The following is a 6,000-nucleotide window of genomic DNA, read 5'->3' as shown; positions in this document are numbered from 1 at the left end:
ACAGAGGGCGGTTCTGAGCACTGCCAGTTCGCCGGCCACCGTTGCACCTATCTGGGGTGTTGGTGCGCATTTCCTGCACCATCTTCGCACCAGCGAGGTGCTTCCCGTCCTGCGGCGCAAGCCTGATGCGCTGAGACCTGGAGCTGCCAATATGATGTTGCTTGCCCTACTCCTTGAGCTGCTGTTGGGGCCCGTATCCACATTGTGCCCGTCTAACTGCACCTACACCGTGATCCTGCTGGACTGCAGCCACCGTGGATTGAAAGACCTACCCACCCCTCTGCCCTCCTGGATGGTCTCTTTGTAAGTGCCAACTTGTATGTTGTTGCGCATTGCCCCCTTGCCTTGCTGAGTGCACCTGGGGTCGTGCCTTGGGCACCGCAACCCTGATAGCCTTGCTACATTGATCATGACGGCACCATTTGCCAAACTCTGCCATGCTGGTTTATCCACGACCTTGCCATAGTTCCATGCGGGGAACTCTGCATGGGTGGTACTCTCGGATGAGAGTGGATTTAGATGTGAGAGGTTTGGAAACTTGCAACTGCTTATTGCCAATGATTTCTGGTATTCACTGATTATTTCATTCGGTTATGACCCTTGCTTCAGCCATTGTGGCCAGTTCACGTGGTACCTCGGCTGGATGATCATGGAATCTGTGTTGGATAAGTCTTCTTCCCCGTGGTTTAGGAATCACTTTTGGTGTCTACCGCTAACTTTCCAAAGGAAATTGAGACTGCATGGCGTGCAGTTGAGGGGACAATCCAGTCACTGCAGGGATTGACTTGTGTTTAAACACACATGAGGCAATGTAGATACCCCCAGTCTGGAGACGTGATAGCTACTTTCCTGTGACTTGTGAGAGTATCAAATATAACTATATAAAAGAGGCAACCACTCCATTTTTAATATGTACATTTCTGTGGGGAATAGGGGCTATTACCTTTGAAGTGGTGGAGTCTTCAATTGATGTGAATGCCAATGCTGAAATGCAAAAACTCAGTTCATTTGAAGTCCAACAATCTACTAATCACACATTATCTGGTTCTGCACTGGTACTTCACAAGACAACAGTTTAACCTTGTATTTTTTAACTTTTATCCAAAGGTTTTGTATCTTGTTGGCATTGTCGGTTGTTCATTTCACTGTTTATAGGTTATATCATAAACGGTTTAGATATTGCATGTCACCCTCTTTACTGTGTTCTCAACATAGATGACTTTTTGGTTATGGGATTGTGGTCTACAATGACAGTCAATACAATATCTCTAGCTAAACACCAATATTGCCAAAGTCAGTAATGTCATTGCTATATGTCTTTCCGGAACGGATGACTTTACTGTAGGGGTTTAGACTGCCAAGGTGTGCATAGCTTTCCTGGACTATATTCCTATACAGTGGGGTAGGGGCGATACTGTTTCTGTCCACTCATGGCTCGTTTGGGCTATCAAGTCCATGTGTGGGAGAGAGGACGATGGAATGCGCAGGAAAAAAGGGATGAGATGTCTCCCGGGTGTCCCCCGCAATTATACATATGAGTTAGATCTTAATGTAGTATGATATTCTAGCATTGCTAGCCCTCAATGTGGAGCCAAAAACGACATGAAATGTATCTTCTAATATTGAATGACAAGACTACATCACAATTTTGTTAACTGAGAGACAGTCTCCTTTCAGTATACTTTCCAATCTCTCTCTCTCGTGATTTACCATTTACATCTCCTTTTCCTGCGGCTTCCATCTGTTTCCTTTGGCGGCTTTCGCTTTAACGTTGGCCCTGCTGAATTACATACAAGTTACAAGCATGGACGTATAAGCGGAAGTAATGTAGTAATGTAGTAATCGACACAGTTAGTCATAGGCCATGTGTAAATTGTCACGTGTCTTTTCACAGCTAATGTTTTGAACGGTTTATTAAGTATTTCTTGCAAGTTTTAGACATAACTCAAAAATGTCTTTAATTACTTCTGTTCTTTCTCACATTTATTCGATCACATGTTGGGTTCATTAATTCAAATTTATTCATCGCTATGTCTGGACGGATGTACAGAGGAAACCTAGATAATTCTGTGGTGGATGTTTAATGTTTACTGATTTGTGGTGCTATTTATAAGATGGTATATCTCGAAAACTGGAAATCAGTAGTGGTCTAATTGACTTACATGTTGATTTGGATGTCGGGGTGAGGAGATTGCATGTGACCATTGGCTGGGATGTGAGATTGCATGACAACATATTTTGCACAGTATTTGGTCTATACACTACAATTGATCCTATTACTTAAATGCTGTATCTCGAATACACACTCAAGGATTTAGTTGATACTTGGATGATGATAGGCTGGCCTAAAGGAAAGGGGATTGAAAATACTGGGTTTGAGTGTTGCTGTTAACGTATGTTTTTAAGATGGGGGAATCGTGGTACCTGAGTATGATTTGGTGATAAACTACTAATGATTCAGGTTTCTCCAATTGTTCAGGGTACGAATTTTTCCTATTGCTGAATATTGAAATACTTGTTGTATTTGTTATTTTAAATGTGATTCATAAAGGAGTATCAGCTGCTTCAAGATAGGTTGATAAAGTTTATTCTAATCCACGATACTGAAATATGTGTATTTATAGAGAGGGTGATAAACAAATATAATATAGACACAGGTTCTATTAAAAGGATGTGATATGATGCAGTGGTTAATGGGTCTAGGGGTAATTTAAAGCGACCGGGTCCACAGGGACAGATGGAATACACTTTGATGTGGCTGAGCTATAATCGGTGGAAATCCCAAAACACTATGGTGGATTAATATGACTATGTTGAGAGGAGAATAAATGCTGGCTGTTATGTTTGTTGATGCTGTATATGAATACTGCATAGTTGTGTTTAGGTAAATGGACATGAAAGGAAATTCCTTTTGGCTTGTGAAACTAAGGTGGTTTTTTTGTGGGGGATTATATAAAATGACGTTTAGGATAGGATGATGTTTATTTGGGACTCTGACCAGATTGAAATTTATGTCGAGGTGGTCTGAGTATCATAGGGCTTAGGATATCCGTTAAGTCATTATATCTATTGATACGATTGAGAGGTGAGTGTCTTTACTGTGATTAATGAGTTTTGAATCTGATATCGATGTGGTGATGTTTGTCTAATATATGGGTTTTTCGGCTGATTTAATACTAGTATAAAATGTTCATTTGTTTATAGGAGAGGTGTCCAGGACACTGGACTGGTTAAAATGTTATACTTAGTTTGTAAAATATTTCTGTTGTTGCTGACTTCCTTCTATTTCAGAAGGGGGGATAGGTTCACATCTGATTGTCACTTGTCAGGGTTTCTACATTTGACTGAGATGCTTTTCATTGAAAATGTTGACATGAACCGTGGGGTTAAGAAGATGGCCAGTGACCTACGTGTGGTTATTTGGAACGTCAATGGATTAAACAATTCCAAAAAAGAATGAAGGTTATGACCTATTTAAGTGAACTGAAAAGTGCCATTTGTTTTATTCAAGAAACTCATCTTCTTAAGGATGAAATTGGAAACCTTAAAAAAGGTTGGGTTGGGAGGGTCCACGGCTTCTACTTCTCCACGCGGTCAAGGGGAGTAGCGATATTGATTCAGAGAAATTTGGCTATGAAGGTATTACGAGAATTGTCAGATCGAGAGGGAAGAATGGTCGCACTACTGGTTAATGTCCAGGTATGTATTGTGGCTTTGTGCAATATTTATGCCCCATCTGTAGATGATGGGTCATTCTATAGGAAAGGAGCTCAATCATTACAAGATTTGGGTACAGATAATATCATTCTAGGTGGGGATTTTAACACTGTTTTAAATAAAGATTTGGATAGAAGTGTATCAGCGAAGGGTAAGCAGACTGATTGTCACTATCTACCTATGAAAAGCCTGCTTGAGGAACATGACCTACAAGATTGTTGGAGGTTGGAACATCCATTTACTAAAGAATATAGTTTTTATTCAGGGGCACATTCTGTTTATTCTAGACTTGATATGTTACTGACAGCTAGGAAAATGACTGAGAATCATAGAGCAAGTGAAATAGGTCCTATTCTGCTGACTGATCACACACATGTAACAATGTGTATTAAAATGGTTTGTGATGCACAGAGGCAATACACTTGGAGAATTAATACTGCAGTCTTACAAGTGGAAGAGGAAGTGCACAAATTGAGGACCGAAATTGAATTTTACATATTTGAAAATCACACAGGCGATTTGAGGCCAAATTGTATGGGAAGCCTTCAAATGTAAAATGTGTGGCTATTTGATTAATTTAACGTCTGGTTTAAGTAAGAAGCATGCTACTGGACAAAAGGAACTGGAAATGAGAATTGGTGATTTGTCTAAGAGGACAATGGCAGATCCCCGTGACTTGGTTGGTATGGCCGAATTGTTGAAATTGAAAAGGGAACTGAAGAATATAATTGAGGAGCGGACGGAACGGAAATACCACAACTTGAAATGTGTGTATTTTGAGAAAGGAGAGAAATGTGACTGCTGGCTAGCCTACAGGCTGAAGAAGAGGGAATCGGAGCGTTCTATTACGTCAATACAAGACAAACATGGACGAATCACCTTCCATCAGGAAGAGATCAACAAAATCTTTTGGGACTATTATGTTGATTTATACCAGAATGAATTCAATAGGAATATTAGGGGTAATGACTTTCTTGAGAAGGTGAATATTTCCAGACTTTCAGACGATGATTCACAGCTACTTGAGGCGGAGTTGACACTGGATGAGATCAAGGGGGCTATTAATAGATTGAATGTGGTAAAGTCGCCTGGACCTGATGGCTTTCCAGTAGACTTCTACAAGCTGTTACCAGACTCGGCCCTTAAATTGCTAAAGGATGTATATGTGGCTTCTTTGGCAAATGGTCTCTTACCGACATCTACAAGACACGCAACGATATCTGTTTTTCCTAAGAAGGGGAAAGATGAGAAACTTCCAGCGAGTTATAGGCCGTTTAGTCTTATTAACACAGATAAAAAGATTCTGGCAAAGTTCTTGGCTTTTAGACTGGAAAATCTTCTTCCGGTCTTGATCAATGAGAATCAATCGGGATTTGTGAAAGGTAGGAAGACATCAAGTAATATTAGGAGGCTGTTTCATGCGATTGTGAAAGCAACTGACCCGTTGGACGGAGCTGCTGTTTTCTCATTGGATGCAGAGAAAGCATTTGATCGAGAGGACTGGGAATTCCTCTTTTTAGTCCTTGAAAAAATGGGATTTGGGGTAAAATACAGGTCATGGATTAAGCTACTATATACAGCTGAAGTTAACACCAATGGTAGACGCTTAACTTTTTTCAAACTGGAAAGAGGGACAAGACAGGGGTGTCCTCTTTCCCCATTGCTATTTGTTATTGCGATTGAGCCCCTGGCAGCTATGATTAGAGATGATCCCTATATAAAAGGATTGTCGTGTTGGGGGATACAACAAAAATTGTGGTTGTTTGCTGATGACATTCTTCTGGTTCTCCGAGACTTGGAACAGTCACTACCAATTGTAATGGAAATCATGCCTTGCTGTAGTAAACAATATGTGACTGATCTAGGGTTTAGATGGTGCCCGGATAAAATGATGTATCTTGGTATCTGGATTACTCCAAAGATCAGTGATTTGGTGAAGGTGAACATGAATGTGATTTGTAAGGATTTGCAAAATGATCTGGAACGTTGGGGTTTATTAAGTCTTTCACTATGGGGAAGGTTAATGCTTTAAAGATGGTATCAACCCCTTGGATCAACTATATCTTGAGTATGATCCCACTAACTATTGATACTCCATACTGGAAGGAATTCGACAGACATATTCACGGTTTTCTATGGGACAAGAAACAGCCTATATTAATCTTATGGAAACTACAATTACCACTGGAGAAAGGTGGACTGGGAGTGCCAAACTTTAGGGCTAATCACCTTGTCTTTATTTGTGATTTTATAGTTGGTTTCTTAGCACCGATACCTGATGAA

This window comes from Ambystoma mexicanum, chromosome 2p, assembly GCF_040938575.1.
Source record: "Ambystoma mexicanum isolate Mex_15411 chromosome 2p, UKY_AmexF1_1, whole genome shotgun sequence".
NCBI lineage: Eukaryota > Metazoa > Chordata > Amphibia > Caudata > Ambystomatidae > Ambystoma > Ambystoma mexicanum.
The sequence above is the reverse complement of the archived record's forward strand: the minus strand, read 5'-3'. Positions refer to the sequence as shown.